This window comes from Impatiens glandulifera, chromosome 3, assembly GCF_907164915.1.
Source record: "Impatiens glandulifera chromosome 3, dImpGla2.1, whole genome shotgun sequence".
Lineage (NCBI taxonomy): Eukaryota > Viridiplantae > Streptophyta > Magnoliopsida > Ericales > Balsaminaceae > Impatiens > Impatiens glandulifera.
In genome coordinates, this window is record NC_061864.1 from 44,924,467 (window position 1) to 44,944,792 (window position 20,326).

Below are 20,326 nucleotides of genomic sequence, written 5' to 3' on the forward strand. Positions count from 1 at the left end.
ATATAGTAAAGTTGACATAAAGAACAGATAATTGAAAGTCTAATCCCTATTCTTGTTGTCCTTAGGCATATATCTCTTGAGGTATTCAGCCATCACTCCCTTTCCCGGATTGCACGGATCGATGCCAACACCGGAGGAAGATGCTTGACCTCCGAGGTGCCGGTGGTTGGTGAAGCCTGTACTTGTGAAGGGATCGATCTGAGTGGTAACACATTGACACACCACGCTCTCTTTATTAGCGGTACAGCCTCGTCCTCAACCTCCACGATATCTGGTGAATCCGGGTTGATTGGAGGAGCATTGGTCGGTTTAATAATGTCAGCCAACAGCTGTTGAGTCTATTTAGCCGTTGTCTTCTTGGTGGCCTTTCTCTTTCTGGTTACCGGTCCGGTTGAGGGAGCAGCCGGATTTGATTGTTTATTTGTTTCGGCGATATCTTCTTCTATCAACTGTTGTTGAATTAGCCGAGCCGCGTCCTCATTCGCTTGTACCGCTTGTTCCGGTGCGGCATTTTCTACCACCTGAACATGTTGGGCCAGGGTCGCATACGCCTGTTCCCTTTCCTTCAGAATCCGCATGTTCTCGTCTTCAGCTTTTTGGAGCTTTTGAGACGCGATCTCATTCTCTTTCTCAAGCGCTTCGTCGGCCGCTAGCTTGGCCGCAACCATTTCCGCGAGCTGTTTCGAGACCGCTTTTAATGACGCTTTGGTCAGGGCATGCTTTTCTTCAAGCTCTGTCATTCTTTGAAGTATTGAACCGGCCTGGATACCAGATTGAAGCAGACCCTCTTCAAGAGATGCCAACCTTTGATCCGTTGACGTAAGTTGTTGGGAGGTATGATTGTGACTCTCTTCAAGAGTCGCTAACCTTAGATCCGTTGAACCGAGCCGCTGGTCGGTTTGAGCAAGACCGTCCTCTAGAGTTGTAGTTCTATGTGTCGTGGAGCTGATCAGTTGGTCGGTTAGGCCGTAATTCTCTTCAACGGCTGTAAGCCGTTGGATCGCCGAGTTGAGCATTTTACCGGTAGACTTAACCAACCGGTGTGATTTCTTTGCCTTTTCTTTCATTTTAGATTGCCATGGGATGATGGCATCTTGACAGAATTCCTCGATGAAATCCTTGACGTGGTCCTCGGTTAGTGCAGGCACCGGCGATTTATCGGTTTGTGGGGACTCGGGCTGATCGGTGAGCGGATTACCCGTTTCGGTTTCAATTCTGTTGACCGTGGATTCCGGTGGAGGAGGGGAATTCTCGGCCTCTTCCGGATTCGGACCGCCATTGGATTTGGATCCTCCATCATCTTCAGGATTAGATCTTGAAAAGTGTGAAGCTTCTTGATGACCAGCTTCCGATTCCAACCGTGTCATCTCATCGGTTAGCTCTTTTTCCTTAGCCTTTAACATTTCCAGCACTATTACATCGAGCTGGTTTGTCCTCTTTAGGGACATTCTGTTCCTGAAGGTGAAGGATGTGGCCGGTGAGTTCATTCAACCGGGCGTGTGTTTTAACTATCCTTCCTCTTCTAAGAGCGGTGACAACGCTCTTTGTCTTCGTAAGGTCGAACACTGACCTCTCCATTTCCACTAATTTTTCCCATTTCTGATGAGCGGGACACTCTGGTAACATGTCAGCATAACCGACTTCCTCCCGTTGGAGAGCCCACTAATAGTAGACATTGCTCACAACATGAGCCTGCTTGAAAAGTTGCTCTATTATTTGAGAGACAAGTCCCTCTCCCAATTGTTGAATGTCGTCGTCTACGGTTCCGTGTGCCTCCGGTTGTCTGACTGAATCAGATTCATCATTAAGATTTGTGGCCGGATTTCCCTCATCGACGAACTTCCCTTTTCCTTGTTTGACCGATTTTGCTCGGTGTCATTGGTGTTGGTGCGGCTGGAGCTAGATGCGGAGTCCTCCGGATTATGGGTGTCGGCTGGAATATTAGCCGATCCGGATGTGTGGGGAACCACCTTGCTTCCGGATTGTTTTGTCGCCGGAGCCTTCTTCTTCCTAGGCTGTGATTTCTTTGATTGGGTGGATGGTTGTTTAGCGGTTGAGACCTTCGCCCTGCTCGGTCGAACCGCTGTTCTCAAAAAGTGGGTAGACCTTATTATCTTGTTGTTAGGGATAAGGACACCTGGGCCGGTTTCGATATTGGAATGGCGCATCAGCTTGCCGAGCGGAATAACATATCCCCGAGACTGTTTTGAAGTTGGATCCACCATCTCACAAAGGTTGGAGAAAACGACCTTGGCCCAGTTGATTTGAATACCTCTAACTATACCGGCCAACATCTCAATTTTCGAACTTGTTAGGCTGTCGTAGTTGCCTCCTCTTCCTTGGACCGACTTTGATATAATTTTGCAAGGTGGCCTGTATTCCGGTTTCAGGTCTGTTTTCTTACCGGATATCACTAACTGTTGGTTAGTGTCCGATACAGCACAGCAAACCGCAAGAAGTTCGTCTTCGTTCGTGTCCACGGTGAAGTAACTCCCTTCTGTCGGTAGGCAGAGAGCTGCAGCAACCGATTCCTTTGTAACCTTAAACGGTTTTCCACCGACCGTTGCGGATATGATTTCTTCATTTAGTACGGCGGTCTGGAAAAACTCCGTGACCGCGTCTTGATACATGACGAACGGTCCATTTAGAAAGTTCTCCAGACCCGAGGCAGATATGAGTTCCAGCACTTGTTTAGCCTCCGTCGAACCATTGGTTCGAATTTCTTCGAAGTCCACTTGGAAAATGTGGTTGAAAAATGAAGAATCACGACCCATTTGGATTAGAAAGGTTGGAGATAGATAGATTGAAAGCTTGGAAGATTAAATGATTGCTAGAGAGAGAAAGCAGATTCGCGGAAGAGAGTAAAAAGAAGACAAATGATGAAAAATGATAAAAATGATCAATTGTTTCCATAATTCTCATCTTAAAAAAAGGCCACACCTTCTTAAAATAAGAAAAAGTAAACACGTCGCATCCCGGCGCTTTATCACTTCCGCATTCCTTAATTACCTCCTCAACCTCTCCCTATAAAAACCGAGCCTCCAACATATTTTTTGCGCTAAACTAATTGAATAAAAAAATAATACCATTCAATTTAGATCTAACATTAAATGAATCCTTAGACAAATCCTTATAAAATTTGAGAATACTCGAAGAAATTTGTGGTTCACTATCATGAACATCCCCCTCGACCGAGATTCCATGGAAAAATTTGGTGTTTCTATCTCCGACTTTTAACCATGTAGCCTTACTTCACTTGCGTGCCCCCAATTTCTTCCCCCTTACACATATCGATCAACATACTAACAATGTGAATCCGTGAACTAACCTCCTCAGCGGAGAGTTCACGAATCTCCTTAACCCCATCAATAACATTAGTTTCATTATACAAGTCATTGATTTTAGCACAAAATAGAGTACAATCTCACACGAACCAACTTTTGAAAAGTTTACGTAGATTCCTTAAGTTCACAAAGAGTTTACTCGAAGGAGAACCAACTAATGTTTGACTCACCCATTATGATTGAACATGCGGTATAAAGTCTTTCTTGATCAACCATTTATTTTCGAATCTAAATGGTCGACATGTTCTCTCCATCATAAGACTTTCCATCAAAATCAGTTGGTGATTTGAACAACTCCATGAAAGGACCTTTTAAAATATATTATAAAACCCTCAAAAAATAGATTCACTAATTAGAAATCTATCGATACGAGAATGAAATTTCCTCCATTGTCATTACCTTTCCTAAAGGTGAATTGATCGCCTTCAAAAGGCAACTCGATAAGTTCAAGATCTTCAATTGTCTTTGAGAATTCATGCATTAGGCTACTAAGCCTATTGTTCCCTTTCCTTTCAAACGGGGATCTAACTTCATTCAAATAATTGGTAAGTCCCAAAAACTCACTATGCTCTTTATTTAATTAAAGAACTATGTTTTAAATTTTGATAAAACCGGTCCATAAATTGTAGAAATTACCCATATAAAATTATTCTCTCAATTTTGAATTGAACGTTAACTGAGTATCTTCCCAAATTAACATATATTTTCTAATACATGTCTTTATTCTATGACACATGAATTCTACCAGATGCCCTTATGATATCAAAAGCCTCCCAAACACACAACCACCAATAACATAGATCTTTAACGATCCATTGATCTATATTCCGAATTTTAGTCTCACTAAAACAGTATATACTACAACCAATGTTTCTCATTAGTGACTTAATGACACCTCTCTTCACAACATCATTTAACTCATAAACATTCTAAGCAATAATTTTTCCAATCATTGATAAAATCTAAATAGAATAACCTTTTCTCGACTTCGAGACACGCTTTTCTACTTGCGTATAACTCTATGGTAGATTATTTTGCTTCTTCAGTTGACAATACTTGTAGATTTTGATGAAGAATTACTTGGATGAAAAGTATACGGTAGGTGGAATCTTGTGCACAATGGGCCACACTTCAGTCTCTAATTCAAGTACCTACTTCATGGTGGATTAGTTTTCATCCATCGTCAAAATATATGTCGAGAATTCTATTTAGATATTCTCATTGACATCATAATCTGGTTTAGAAACAAAGGATTCCTCATCAATCACATAATAAATGAAAATGATAATTCAAGGATATTAATCTCAAGCTAAATAGTTCTAATATGATTGACCTGAATTATTTCTTCTAGGGATGCAAATGAATCAAGTTACTCGTGAGCCACTTGCGGGCAGCTCGGTCAAAGATTGACTTTTGTTTGACTTTGACCAAGTTCAAGTCAAGCTCGAGTTGATTCGTTTAATAGTCGAGTCGAGCTCGAGCTCATATAATACTTATTCGATGGTTTGTCGAGCTTTTTTTAGCCTGATAATAAATACTATATTTATTTATTTAATTTAATATTAAAACCTAATATTTAAAATAAATATTTTTTTATCACAAATATTTGAAAATTTAATTTTAGTTCAAATTTTTGAGTCGATTCGAGTTGAGCTTGTAGGTAAATAGTCGAGTGGAGCTCGTGCTCAAATTTATAAACTTGTTCGAGCTCGAGTTCGATTCGAGCTAAAAAATACTTAATCATGTCAAGCTCGAGCTCAAGATGGTTTGAGCTCGGCTTGACTCGTTTGCAACCCTAATCTCTTCTACAGGTGACCATAACTTATTTTCTACTTCGTCAAAAGTTTATTTCTCAGACAACAAATCTGAAATAGGACGATGAGTTAATGAACTCAGTTTTTGATATATCACCATCTGCCTACTCTCTCTTTTTTCCTCATATGGGGAGACATCGCAACTCGAGAGGTGTGATGACGAATACTTTATCTTAGAATTGTGAGAATCTATGGGCTCATTTAATCCATCCTCATCTTTCTCAATCACCCTCTCAACCATATGAAATCCCCCTGAATTAGTCATCTCAACAACTAGTCTTTCAACATTTACATGACTATCCATATGAATTTGATTGACATAAAATAGGGTTATCACTGACTCTCTCGTTAGCCCAAACTAAGTCAACGCCTCTAACATATGAATATTTGATTCTAGTGAAGGAGACACGACAATAGGACGTTCAGACCACACCATTAGTTTATATACTTGTATCCCGTTATCAACACAAATAGATTCATGGTAATGTCTATGTGGATCAGATTGACGCTCCCTAATTCTAACACAATTGTTCTCATGTTCCATTTGAGTTTCCTCGCCGTGTTCAATAAATCCCCCAAGATCATTACTAGCATAACTATGAAGATCATGATTCCACATATTTGTTGTCATTCCAAATAATCGAATCCATGTACCCTCCCTATATAAGGGTGATCTTATATTTCCTGTGAGCACAATAACATGTTGGTTTTTAATATTAACTGATCGACCATCAACATGTTGTCGGATTCCTTCATCGACTAAGGGTCTAATACGTTTATCAATTGGCATGATAAATGTTGTTTTAATTATTTTGCATAAAGCAACATATATTCAAATGAGAATTAAATCCATACCAAAAGATGAAATCATTAGGTCCAAGCCCCAAACGCCCTCGGTTCCAAGTCAACGTATGAAGAGACCGACGTAACATCTTTAATTGAAACAAATCAACCACAATTATTCTTTTTTTTCGTTCTTAATTTCCGAAAAAAAATTCTCGTTCTAAATTTCTGAAATAGACACAACTCAAGGGCACGCATCCAATGTTTGAAATTCAAACGATTTAGTTTTGAAATGAACCGTGTTCGACTAGTTGACCCTAACAGCCTGTTTCTTAGTGCCTACGATTACTAAATAGGTTTGAGCTTTAGTCTTACGAGGATCTGGTTGTACTGCTCTAAACATAGTTTGATGCATATGTTGAATTCTAGATGGAGACATCTCCTTCCTTTTATTGTGGACTTGGAGTCTAGTCGATTGCCGACCCCTTTTTAGAACCCTTCGTCTACCACATGTGTCATTCATGTTACAATGCATAACCTCCCCAGATCCATACTTGGTCTTAATATCTCCAGTCTCTATAATGCATATGTTGAATAGGTATTATCCAATTTAATATCCACGTTCTCTTTGTTTGTTTTCAAATTCAAAAGGAGCAATCTAGCCGTACAAAACAGATTAGAGAATCCTAGAGAAAGAAGGGAGTAAAATCTAGGTTTAACTATCGTTATAATAATAATAATAATAATAATAATAATAATAATAATTCTTAATGGAAGATTACATATTCTGGACTACATCACTAATTATATTTCTTTTAAATAAACAAGTCGGGTTAATGAATTAGTTAACTCACAACTCAAATAATAAACGAGTTAAATACGAAAGGGTTTGGTGTATAGGGATGGAAATGAGTACCCGTGTATATCCGATATCCATGGGTACTCGATAGTTGGGTTTGGGTATTTAAAATTGAGTTTGGAGTCGGGGTTGGGAATGGAGAGTGAAAAATGTTACCTTATCGGGTTTGGGGTCAGGGATGGGTAGTGTTAGAAACCCAAACCCGATACCCGAATATATTAATATTAAAAAAAATATATATATATACTGTAAAAATTTAAATGACTTTTCAAATTCAACCTCTGAACCATTATTATCTTAACCATCTTTACAATACAATAGATATAGTATTTATTTTCTCTTTACCTTACCGGAAACCATAAGTCACGTCAACATTATTATAATTAGTGTTTCCCTCTCATTAGGATAACTCTTAATCTTCCTTCTTCATTTTTCATCTTTCTTTCAACCTTACTTCAACTTATATCTTCAACCTTCTCTTTAGTTTTTGTTCTAACTCCAAGTCTCCGTAATAAAAAGATTGTTATATTGTTCAACATCTATAACATAACTATGCAAGTAAGTAATGTTTTCATTTGTGTTTTTCAAATTTTGATATTACTAGTTTTAATGTTATTTGTTATTTAATAAATTTATGGTTGTTATTCAACTTTTATAATTTTATACTTATTTATTAACTTAATCTTCAATCTCTATTTTGTAGCTTCTTCTTCGGTTTTAGCTGCAACAAATTGACATTTCTGAAATTTTTATAAGACTATTCAAGAAGGATGTATTTTTTTTTAGAAAATTGCCTTGATGATGAATTTTTAGAAGTTTATGTTTGATTAAGTATATTGTTAAATCCGTTTTAAGTTTATTTATATTTTGTAGTATGAATTAATTTATATTATGTAGTATGAATGAATTTATATTATGTAGAATGGATGATTAACTATTGTTTAAGATAAAATATTTATTAATATTTTTTGGTCTTTGTAATAACATATTAGTTAAGATATTAGATTTAATTTATAATAATTTTAAATTATTTTAGTTTAAATGTGTTAATTAATTTATTTTTAATATTTAGTATATTTAAAAAATAATTAATATAATTTCACACTTTAATCAGGTAATGGGAAACCCGTCGTGTATAGGGTACCCTACAAATTGGGGATGCGTATAAATAGAGATACCCATCGGGTTTTAAATTTGGAAAAATCTAAAATTTAAATTTGGAAAAATCTAAAATCGGGTTTTCTATTTTTGAACTAATAGTTAAAAAAAACAGCCCAAAAAGCTTTCCAATATGTTTCTAATGATGTTGGGAACTTATTTGGATCATATTTGATCCATCCTAATAATGTTTGATCAAAATAATTTTTTTTAAATAAATGAAAATTTTTAAGTTTGTGAATTAGTCCAAAATAACAATCATATGAAGTATAAGGAAGTTATTCTCAAGCTCCTTACAATTCATTAAACTCTGAAAACCAAAACACTTGAATTTTTGCCTTTAAACTGTTTTGAACAAATCAAACATCTCCCAGGTCGAATGATACCTTGTGATGATGTTCATAATGTTCTTGGAAGCTTTGTGAAGCTACCCAGGTTCTTGAATCGAAGAATCTAAACCTCAATAAAAAATTTAAAACCTGTAATTTTGATGTTCTTGAGCTCGATAGGCTTGATCTAGACCGAGAGGTCCGGCCAAGAAGTTTTAGCCATGACCAAGAAATTTTAGCCAAGACTGGGAGGTCTGACCGAAGATTTCAGCTAGGACCGAGAATTCTAGCATTCGACCGAGAATTCTAACCAATGACCGAGAGGCCTTAGCACCCTAACCGAGAATCCTAAGTTAGTACCGATGGAGATCTGACCTAGGATCGATAGATTTTTATCCCCGCCTGATAAAAATAAACCTATGACCGAGGACACTTGTCCTAAGGCCTATTTGATTGAATTTTTAAATTTCAAAATTATTTTTTTAATTTTGGAATCCCAAATCATTTTATAAAATTCCCCAAAAAATAGAAAATGATTTCAAAATATTTTTGGGATATTTCCACAAAAAAATATTTTAATAAGGACTTGTTTCAGATTTATTTTTAAACCTTAATTCCTATTAAACTGATATTTTCAGGTATTTTCCTCCCTAGTCATCATTATCATCAGCAATAGGTACCAACATTTAAATATTGTTGTTACAATTTTAAATACGCGAAAACATGTGCATGCATTAGACCAGAAGAATAATTGGTTAAAATAAAATGGTATACAACCAATTTTTAAAAGCTAAGATTTATAAAGTATAGACAGTTTTTAAACGGATACGGAAGATGAAGCGCGAAAGCCTTTCTCTCAAGTATCATCAAACTACGAACGAAAAGAAACTCAATGAAAAATTATGTTTGTACATGTTCACATTTTTATTGATTTCAAAAATCAATTGGAAAATCTATTTCAAATAAATAATCTTTTAAATTAATTATTTGTAATTAATTTAAATATAAATTTCTAAAAATCAAATTTATTTTGATTTTTTCAAACCTAAAAGATTATTTAACTTTAAACCCATATTAATTATTTTTATAAATAATTTCAAATTGTTAGGATTTTTTCTAAAATATTGTTTTATTTTAAAAATATTTCTGACATGCAAACCGAGGTTGAAATTTTTCGAACCTCGAGCTTTTATGGGAAAAGAGTTTTTCGGGGGTTACAGCTTTCTGGCGACTCTACTGGGGATTAAATTTTTTATATATAAAAACATAAAATTGGCTTTTGAAAAACTTTTGTATCACATTTTCAATTTAATAGGCATATCCTAAAAGGTAGGACACTTAAGAGATTCATAGGTTTTACCCTATTAGATGCATATACCTACAAAGGGTACATAACCCTAACATTTCTTTTAGAAGTACACGATTGGATTCGGTACTTATACAATTTATTTGCTAAGATTGTCAATTAAGAATGACAACTTGTTACTAAATGAGTGATGTTTTGAGAGGAAAAACTAGAATGCATGGGATCGACCCCACCCTTTGGCGACGAGTCGTCCGATAAGATGTAGACATTGTGGAGGTGGAGAAAATTTTTCGATTGAGTTGATATTCCCTAGTTTATGGCGTAAATTTTACCCTCAAAACGGTTGTATACTATATTAGTAGAAGGATGACTATGTGTGAACTTAATTACACTTCAACTAAGAAAATCTGTTTGGAATTAGCATGGGTCACCAAAAGACTTAGACACTACACGCAAGCCCATCCCATCAAGTGGTATCAAGATTGGATTTTATCCATTTCTTATTTCAACGAACCCTTCTGTCACCTAGGCTAGTCAAATGGATGATGATGATATATGAATAAGACATGGCCTATATAGTACAAAAGTTGATCAAAAGAAGCGTTGTTGTAGACTTTCTCGCTGACTAACCCATCATCATTGAGTCAGAAGATGAACTCGAGTTCCTTGCCAACGAAATTATGAGCATCACATCATACACTTAAAAACTGATTTTTATAAAGCTTTAGGAAAGTAGGATTACGGAATTGGGATTTTGTTAGTGGACCTTAAAGGGACGTATAACCTAATAACCATAAAACTCGAGTATCATGTTACCAATAACGAGACTGAATACAATGCATGCCTCTCGGGTCTCAAGGTGGTATATAAAAAAAGGGAAACCAAGATAGAAGTTGTTGGTGACTCTAATTTGGTTATATCCCTAGAAAATAGAACGTGTTGAGTGAAATGGGAAAACTTAAGACCCCTATCACGCCCACCTAACGAAGTTTATGAACAAATTTGATCAAGTATCATTTCTTCATGCTCCAAGAAGCCAAAATCGCTTCGTAGACACATTGGCTAGTTTAGTAGCCATGACCTAAACTCTTGACAGAATTAAGGTCAAACCCCTCAAAATCCGATAAAAACAAAAACTTTCTTTTGAAAAAGGAGTAGTAACTTCCTGTGAGAATGTTGTTAAACCTTAGTACGATACTCTCTAGAAGTATATTAATATGGAGACTATCCAACCCATTTTTATCAAAGGAACGACGGGCCTTATGCCAATATCCCACCAATATGCTTGGATTGTCAATAAACTGTATCAATGATCTTTTGACGATGAAAACATTATCTACATAGATAATCTTGAATCCAAAAGGATCATGGAAGAGGTACATACATGAACATGTGACCCACACATGAATGGAATGACTTTAGCCTAGAAAATACTCTACTTAGGATATTATTGGAAAAACCTTGAACAAGAATATGTGAGCTATGTAAGGAGTTCTCAATAGTGCCAAATATATATTAACCTAAAGCTTACACCGATCGCGCTCCTCTACAATATGATATCCCCTAAGCCCTTTTCTACATGGGGCATTGGTTTCATCGAGAAAATTTATACCCACACTTCAAATGGACACAAGTTCATACTTATGGCTATATACTATTTCACCAAATAGGTTGAAGCATCCGCTTACAAAGTCTTAAGATCGTCACAAGTGGCAAAGTTCATCCAAACTAGCATCATCGCTCGAACGTTGACAGACGAAGCTCCTTATTCCCTGGTTTACGACATGAATTTCGTACAACCCAACGAAATCGAGATTCCAACTCTAGAAATACTCTTAGAGAGTCGTATTATTAAAGAAGACTAACTTAAATCTTGATATGATCAACTAATGTTAATGGAGGATAAAAGATTAAACATTATGTGTAAAACCCAATCCTACCAAAAAAGTTAAAACTCATACCTCAAAGAAGGTGATTTGGTTCTCAAACGAACCCGAGAACTCCTAGACCCCAACAGAAAATTGCATACCCAATGGGAAGGACCCTACCTAATTAAGAAAATCATCTTTAGAGGAGTTGTCCGTTTATTTACTATAGAAGGCAAAGAATTTATTGCACCATTAAATCTCGACGCACTGAAAAGTTATTTTGTATAATATCAAGCTACGTGCAGAATGGTCCAAAGCTCGACCTTGAAATAAACTTATTTCAACATAAATGACTCATGATCGAACTACGATAGACTTAATTCTTCCCAACATAAAATTGAAGGAGAGAATATAGGTAGGCAACCTGCATGTTTGTTGGCTCGGTCTTACTTAAATAAATAAAACCCAGTACTTTCCTCAATATTAAGAGAATACTTTGATAAAGGAAGAAATCCTTGATCCTATCCAAAAATTGATTTGACTAATTTTAGGAAACAAGTAAGGGCAAAGAAAAAATTATCGCTTCCATTTGAGTGATATTCTCAAAAATAAAACATAGGATTTCACAATGACTCTAATTCAAGAGATATCAGTCATAAGCTCATTTTCGTTTGTAAGTGATTATCTAAAGTTTAACCCTTCTTAGAAGGTTTTTGAAGAAAAAGAACCGGAATAAACCCTCTAAAAGCGAGGCCCAAAGCCCCAAATCGAGAAAAGACACGTCATCGCACCTTTTGTTAAAAAAAGAGAGGTTTGAAATCTGATACTTTGGGAAGAAAAAAATCAAAAAAATGAAAAATGCTAAAAAGAGAACCAGAAGAAACCCCGAAAATCTTTAAAACAAAATTGAAAAATAGTTATGTGATGGTTGAGGTATTGAAATCACCATTCTTGCTCACTCAAACTCTAGTCTTGATTGTTACGACAAGAGAAAAATATAACGATTCTACCATATACACCCCAAAAACTAAAACACGGCACAAAGAGGTTGAGGTATTGAAAGCACAATCCGTTAGTCACTCATACTCTAGTCTTGATTTTTACGGAAAGGGAAAGGATATACTGATTCAACCAGATATACTTAGAGTCAACAAAAGAAAAAAATGGCAAAATAAAAACCTAAAGTAGAAGTTGTTAAACCTCTCTAAAAGATATTTTACGATGAGTGGACTTTCAAGAAATGTGGTTCTTGGTCAATCAACCAAACATAGTTTCACTATTGTCAAAACATCGTAGTTTTGACTATCTTCTTTGAAAGTTATGATTCCGAATAATCGTTTATACAAGAGATCGAATTTATAGTCGATATCTCGAAATTTTAAGTAAAATAAATATCCCTAAACCCTAAACCCTAAAATCATCACAAAGAACCGGAAGAGGTATTCAAAGTATATTCCAAAATATGTTTCGAATCCGAAAACGTCATAATTCGTTTAGAAGAATCATGGTTTATTCCAATCTCGAAAAAAAAGACAAGGATAGGAACTGGGGGAACAAAAAAATGTTCTTTTATCCAAAAACATGAGTCATATGTTCATAAACAAAGCTTACAATCACCGATTGACAAATTTCGACTAGTTGTGAAGGACACTTCGAAAAGAAAAAGGTAAAATGATTATGTTGAAATATTCCCATGAAGGACAAAAGAGCCAAACCCGATACTGCAAAAGAAAATTGAGACCCTAAAACTCTATTTTTTTTAATTGGTATCCAAACCCTATCTATCGACAAGTACGAGGCATTGTTTTTATATAATTTCGTTCCTAGAACCTTGTATGTCGACAAGTAAGGAGATCATTCGTACATGATTTGCCAAAATCCTATCTATTGATAGGTACGAGACATTGTTCATACAAGATTCTATTTTAAATCCCTATTTGTTAACAGGTATCAAAACCTTGTCTATCGACAAGTAATAAGATCATTTGTACATGATCCGTCAAAACCCTATCTATTGATATGTACGAGACATCATTTGTACACGATTCGGTTTTAAAATCCTATTTGTTAATAGGTATCAAAACCATGTATGTCAATTTTGATCAATAATTTGATAAATAGGCATTGATCATCTTCTTCGTCGTGAATTATGTCACGTTAGGTAATGTTCATTCACGCGACAACTCATTTGGTAAAACCACAAATTTTGATCACTTATTTCATCAATAGGCATTGGTCATCTACTTTTTCGTGAATACTGTCATGTTAAGTGTAGTTTATTCACGCGAAAACTCATTGAATAAAACATCAATTTTGTTCACTCATATGAACAATAAACATTGGTCATCCACTTCATCGTAAATATTTTCATGCTAAGTGGGGTTCATTAACTCAAAAACTCTTTGGGAAACACCATCAATTTTGATCACTCGTTTGATCAATAGGCGTTGGTTATCTTCTTCATCGTGAATACTGTCACTTAGGTGAGGTTCATTAACGCGACAACTCATTAGGAGAAACTAACCATTTTTATCTCTCACTTGATCAATATGCGTTGATTATTCACTTCATTATGAATACATCCACTTATGTTTATTCACATGGAAACTCAATCTAAGAAGGCACAAATTTTGATCACTCAATAAATTAATAAGCGTTGGTCATCCGTTTCATTGTGAATACCTTTATTTTGGCTTATTCACATGAAAACTTATTTGGAGAAACCACCAATTTTAAACACTCACTTTATTAATAGGCGTTGGTTATCAGTTTTATTGTGAAATCCACATAGGTTCATTCACGTAACATCTAATTTGGAGAAACCACCAATTTTGATCACTCACTTGATGAATAGGCGTTGGTCATTCGCTTCATGTTAATGTCTCCACATATGTTCATTCACGTGAAAACTTATTTAGAGAAGCCACCAATTTTGATCACTCACTTAATCAATAGATATTGGTCATTTGTTTCGTTGTGAATGACTCCACTTAGATTCATTCACGCAATAACTCATTTGAAGAAGCCACCAATTTTGTTCACTCACTTGATCAATATGCATTGGTCATCTGCTTTGTTGTGAAAGTCTCCACTTAGGTTCATTCACACAAAAACTCTTTTAGAGAAGTTATCTATTTTGTTGTGAATGTATTCACTTAGGTTCATTCACGTAACATCTAATTTGAAGAAATAACCAATTTTGATCACTCACTTGATGAATTGGCATTGGTCATCCTCTTCAATGTTAATACCTCCACATATGTTCATTCACGTGACAACTCATTTAGAGAAGCCACCAATTTTGATCACTCACTTAATCAATAGACATTGGTCATTTGTTTCGTTATGAATGACTCCACTTAGTTTCATTCACGCAATAACTCATTTGGAGAAGCCACCAATTTTGTTCACTCACTTGATCAATATGTGTTGGTCATCTTTTTCGTTTTGAATGTCTCCACTTAGGTTCATTCAAACAAAAACTAATTTGGAGAAGACGCTAATTTTAATCACTCTCTTAATCAATGGGCATTGGTCATTTGCTTTGTTGTGTATACAACCAATTATGTTCATTCACGCGAAAACTTATTTAGAGAAGCCACCAATTTTGATCACTCACTTGATTAATGGGCATTGGGAATATGCTTCGTTGGGAATGCCTCCACTTAGGTTTATTCACGCAAAAACTCATCTTGAGTCCAACAATATGATCACTCACTTAATCAATAGGTGTTGGTTATTTGCTCCGTTGTGAATACCTCAATTTAGGTTCATTCACGCGATAACTCATTTGGAGAAGGCACAAATTTTGATCACTCACTTAATCAATAGGCTTTGGTTACCCACATTGTTGTGAATAAATCCACTTAGGTTCATTCATATGATAACTTATTTAAAGAAGCTACTAGTTTTGATCACTCACTTGATCAATATGTGTTGTTCACTAGCTTCGTTGTGAATACCTCCACTTAGGTTCATTCACGCGACAACTTATTTGGATAAACCATCAATTTCGATCACTCACTTGATTAATAGGCATTGTTCATCCGCTTTTGTAACTCCCAAAAAAACTCTCTTTCGGTTTCCGTTTGAAAGCTTGAGGTTCGAGAATTTCAACCTCAGTTTACGTGTTAGGAATCTCTTTTTTAATAAAATATTTTTTTAAAGATATTAAATAGTTCTTTAGAACTTTTGAAATTAATTATAAAATTAATTAGTTTTGATTCAAATTTAAATAATCCGGAAATTTACAGTAATCAAATTACAATTTAATCTTTTAGAAATACTTTGTTTAAATTAATTAAAGATAATTAATTTAAAAGATTATTTCTTTGAAAAAGAGTCGTTAATTGAATTTTTTGAAAATCAATAAAAAAAATAATGTACGTGAACAAACGTATTAGCTAGAGTTTCTTTTTGGTTAGTAGTTTTGGTGATACTCGGAAAATGGCTTTCACGCTTCATTCTCTATACCCGTTTTGAAAATCGGTGTTATAATGTTTTTTTAAACAATTATTATTCTGGCCCTAAGCATGCATAAGGCTTGTGCGTTATTTAAATAATTGTAACAACAATTATTAAACTCTAGTACCTGTTGTTGATGATAATTTATGGACGTAAGTACCTGAAGAACATCGGTTTAAAAGGCATTAGGATTTAAAAATAAATCATAAATAAGCCTTTGTCAAAATATATTTTTGTAGAAATATCCCAAAAATATTTTAAAGTCATTTTTTTGGGGGGATTTTAGAAAATGATTTGAGGTTCCAAAATTACAATAATGTTAGAATTTGAAATAGGGAACCGAACAGGTCTTAGGATCGATGTCCATGGTCTTGGGTTCATTTTATTGGTCTGGGGCTAAAGGCGTACGGTCCTAGGTCAAGATCCATTCGGTTAGGGGTCAGGAGCCACTCGGTTGGGGCATAGGATCCTAGGTCAGACCTCTCGATCATGGCTGAAAAGCCTTGGCGTAGGTGCTAAGGACTCTCAGTCCTAGGATGAATTATCGGTCGGGTGCCATAATTCTCAATCGGACCTCTTGGTCCTGGGTTTTGGAGTGGTCGATTGGGTGCGAGATTCCTCGGTCCTAGGTCTGACCTCTGTTTCGGATGTAAAAATCATTGGTCGGACCTCTCGGTCCTAGACGAAGAACATCAGTTGAACCTTTCAGTCCTTGATGAAGAACATCGGTCGGACCTCTTGATCCTAGATGAAAAGCCTCGATCCTAGGTAACATTTCTCAGTTGGATCTCTCGTTCCTTTGTCGGGCCTACCGGTCCTTAAGAACATTAAAATTACAGGTTTTGCAATTATGATATAGGATTGTATTCTTTAATCCAAGGGCCTGGGTAAAGCTACTAGGAACATTTAGAACATCACTCCAAAGTATTAATCGGCTTGGGTGATGATCAATTTGTTCAAAACAATTTGTACTCAAAAATCAGATTTTTGATTTTAAAATTGTTTTGAAGTTTAAGGAGTTAGTCAATAGCTTCTTTATACTTCATATACTTTATTAGTACCAAAACAAGAACACTTGTTGTTCGTTTGGACCGATTCAATGACTCAAAAATTCCAATTATTCTGAAAATTTTGATTTTGATCAAATATGATCGGGATAGATCAAACATGATCTACATAGTTTCCCAACATCATTAGAAAAATGTTGGAAAGCTTTCTAGGCAGTTTCCCGATTTTTGGATTTTCCAATTTTAAATTTGGGTTTTTCTATTTAAGGTTGATTGATTGATTTTAACCTAAACATAAATCTTGGAAATGATCCTAGGATCAATTTCCAATCCTAAAATTCAACAACCAGACATCATACAAACAAAGAAAAACTAAAATATATAAAAATTTCAAATTCAAATTAAAAGTTTGAATTAAAGGATGATTGGAAGTATACCAAGGATTGGAGAACACTCATTAGACTTTAGAGAAGTTTTGGGATGTTAGGATCCAAGCTTTAGAGCCTTATATAGAATTTTCGAAAAATTAGAAGTTTTGAGCTTCAATTGATACGATGGTTATACATTCGGCGTCGTGAGGGAGATGATGATTGGAGGACGAAACGACGGTGTTTTGAGCGAGAACGTAGACGTGGAGCGGTCTGTTGGTGTTTTTTCAGCGTTTTGGCCTTTTTGTCGCATTTTGGTTGACGGAGCTAACGTCTGCATTAGTCGATCTCCTACTTCGCGTGTGAGCGCTCCTTTGGATGTAACGGGCTACACGGGCGCGTCTGGGGCGTTGGATGAAAATCCAGTGCCCATCGATGGACGCGGTTCCAGTTGTAGCTTTCTTCTAGTGTTTTGACTACACCCGATTATGATTTAATTTTTATTTTAAAACCTTAAAAGTTTGTTTGAAATTGATTTTTCTTTCACCCTTTTAGTTTTAATTTTGATCTTTTTTAAATACACAAAATATTAAAATAAATATGACAAAATAAATATGACCTTTTAGTCTAATTAATTGTTTTAATTATGTTTTGGCCTTGAAGTTAATTATTTTGATTTTTTTATTCAAAAATAATTCAAAATAATTATTTTAATTTTATAAATTGAGTGTATAGATTTTTAGTGCTTACATCTTTGTTGTGAATGGCTTCACTTAGGTTCATTAACGCAATAACTCATTTAGAGAACCCGCCAATTTTGATCACTCAATTGATCAATGGGTTTTGGTCATCCGCTTCTTTGTGAATACCTCGGTTTAGGTTCATTCACGCGACAACTCATTTTAAGAAGCCTCCAATTTTGATAATTCACTTGATCAATAATCTTTAGTCATCCGCTTCTTTTTTTTGGGGGGGGGGGGAAACGACTTAGCGTCATTTCATTAAAAATTCCCAAAAATGGGAAAAAAATCACGAGTTTAAGAGATCATTCTAGATAGGCCTAGAATGATTTTAAAGTCGTAATATTCTGAATAAAAGCTAAAAAGCTAAAAACGTAAATGAATTATCTCTTTACAATGCTTTCAATTGTAGTGAGTTTAAAAAACGGTAAACTCCAGTTCCTGCAGATATTCCAGTTCTGCTCCGTGTTTGGAATTCCTCTCCACGTTCTCGCGAGGATGCTGCAATCCGATACAATATCTTTCCATAACTCGTCAACGCTCATGCGGGTTTTGCCATATACCCTTGCATTCCGCTCTTGCCAAATTTTATACACCATTGCTCAAAATTCGCACTTGAACACGCTTGTTGCAAATCTATTTCCCTTGGCTTTGAGTAGTGTTGCTTCTTTGATTTCATTTCATTCGCTCGGGAAACTAATCATCTCCAGGCTTTTATAGAATCTGTCCCAAAGCTGTGAAGCAATACAGCAGCTCCCGAATAGGTGATCTATGGTTTCTTCATTTCTTATGCATAGAAGACAGCTCGCGTCCGGGATGCTCATATACTTTTTGATACGATCACGAGTGTTGAGTCTTTCCTAGATGGCGAGCCATAGGATGAACTGGTGTCGAGGGATAATCTTCATTGACCATATAAGAGGAGCCCATTCTACTTTCTGCGTTTATTCCCGGATTACCTCCCATATTTTCTTCAATACCAGCTTCCCATTGTCCTCAACTTTCCATTCATGAATATCCGGTCTGTCGTGTAGTTATATGTTACTTATATGATCAAGTATCCTCTTTCCTTCTGGAATTCTTCTTAAGAGAAAGTTCTAATTCTCGTCTTTGATGTCTCTGATTTTCACTTTTGTGTAGTCCCTTCTGATACGGGTATTTTGAAACTCATCCTTGTCGATGATAGGCTGGTTTTCGAACCAGGGGTCGTGCAAAAATAGAGTGTCTTTCCCATTCCCTAGTCGGATGTCATAAAGATCTGTAATATCGCTTCTTAGTTTAAGAATCTTTTTCAAAGACCAGTTCATACCTTCATGAATTTTGCAGGTCCAGATGCTGGTTTCGTGTTTCATAAATCTCGTATACACCCATTTGATCCATAGTGACTCCTGATTGCGCTCCAAAGCCCACAGATGCTTGAAGGTTAGAGCCTTGTTCCACTCGATATAGTTCTTCAAGTCGATGCCTCCCTCGTCCTTCGGTTTGTAGAGAGCGGTCCATTTGACTTTCTTTCCTCCTCTTCCACTACTACCCAAATAAAGTTTCTCATCAGCGTGTCGAGTTCCTTCATTACCTTCTTCGGAATGACCATTTTCTGCGCTCAGTAGTCAACTATGCCCATAACCACGGTTTTGATAAGTTTGATCCTCCCTACATAAGAAAGTTTTTTCGCTGCCCAGCCAGATATCGTATTTTTTACCTTTTCAATCAGCTGCTTGTAGTGTGAGATCTCGATCTGCTTCGCAGTTAACGGAATTCCTAAGTACCTTATGGGAAAGCTGCCTTCCTTGATGCCCATGATGGTGAATATGTCATGCTTTGTTTCGTCCTTCACACCTCCATAAAATGCCACACTTTTGCTTTCATTAATAGTTAAACATGTTACCTCAGAAAAGAACGTTAGTGCAGCCCTAATAGTTTTAATGGAATCAACGTCTGTGTGCGCTAGAATGAACAAATCGTCAACAAAGCATAAATGTGTTACCTCCTCTACCTCACAGAATGGGTGAAAGATGTATGGACGATTCTTTCGGAACATCGCGAAGATGCTCTCAAAGATCGCCATGATAGCTACGAAAAGGTAAGAAGAGAGGGGGTCCCCTTGCCTTACCCCGTTTTCACCCTTGAAATAGCCTCCATGGACTCCATTGACGCTAACAACAAAGCAAGATGATGAAACGCATTGCATAATCCAATCGATAAAAATCATAGGAAAAACAGAAACAACCAGAAAGTCTCGAATGACTTCTCATCTAACAGAGTCGAAAGCTTTCTTGATATCTATTT